Below are 1,336 nucleotides of genomic sequence, written 5' to 3' on the forward strand. Positions count from 1 at the left end.
CTTTATTTAGAAGTTACAGGTCTGGGACCCCTTTAAAGTACTCTCCTCCCCAACGCACACACTTATCCCAACGATGTTTCCACTTGTGAAACAGTCCTGTTACGCTTCTTTTGTAATGTCCTCCAGCTCCTTCGTCGCATTTGCCTTAATCTCGGGAATCGTCTCAAATCTTCTTCCTTTCAAGGGTCTTTTGAGTTTGGGGAACAAGAAAAAATCGCAAGGAGCAAGGTCAGGTGAGTAGGGGGGTGGAAAAGAACAGTGATCAAGTGTTTCGCAAAAAACTCACGAGTTCTGAGGCAATTTAGCAGCAACACGGTGCATCTTCAATTTTTCGGTCAAAATCTCGTAACAAGATCCAACTGATATCCCACACTCTTCAGCAAGCTCCCTGACAGTCAGACGTCGATTTGCCCGCACCAGGGTGTTGATTTTGTCGACGTGTGGGTCGTCAGTTGACGTGGAAGGACGTCCATGACGCTCATCATCTTCAATGGACTGTCGACCATCCTTAAAACGTTCATGCCACTTGAAACATGCTGTACGCTTCATAGCCACATCACCGTAAGCCGTGTTAAGCATAGCAAAAGTTTCAGTCGCAGATTTTCCAAGTTTAGCACAAAATTTCACAGCAAGTCGTTGCTCCTTCAGGTCATTCATTCTGAAATCCGCCAAACGAAAAAATTGCACTTCACTTAAAATTGCGTAGCTAATACACAAATTAAGATATTTGCAATCGGGAAATGGCGTCGTAATCAGCTGATCTGTGCAAACCTAGCAACACCAAGCGGATTTCCCTGGAACCAACTGGAGCCGCGCAATTCAAACAGTCCGCGTATTTTTTGAACAGACCTCGTAATCTAACAGTAACGCATTTCCCGACCAAACACGAGAACTACTTATGTGGTAATAATTGTTTCACACCCTTTCTACCCTACCGTCTGGTATTAATATACGAATTTATCAAAATACGTTATTTGTGCAGTTTCCCCATAACAAATTTCTCAAGAATGTTTTTAAGTTCCCTTTGCTCTAGGTAAATATTATTATTTGTAATTCAGCTGCATTAGCATTTTTGTCTTCCAGGATACTATCAAAATGAAACTGTTATAGATGCGAGTAATCTGACTATTACAGCTGAAACTGTGAGGTATCGGTAGCTTTTAATAAGCCAATAAAATATACCTCGAAACTGAATTTCCAAACCAAAGTCAAAGGAGCGATAAAAAGCCAACCAGACATCGAAAAACAAAATTCAGTTGAGACTTCTTCGTTGTGACCTATATACACAAAAGTTTAAACTCTAGCAAATCATGCATCACTGAGTTGCGTAACCAAT

Source organism: Tachypleus tridentatus, chromosome 10, assembly GCF_004210375.1.
Source record: "Tachypleus tridentatus isolate NWPU-2018 chromosome 10, ASM421037v1, whole genome shotgun sequence".
Lineage (NCBI taxonomy): Eukaryota > Metazoa > Arthropoda > Merostomata > Xiphosura > Limulidae > Tachypleus > Tachypleus tridentatus.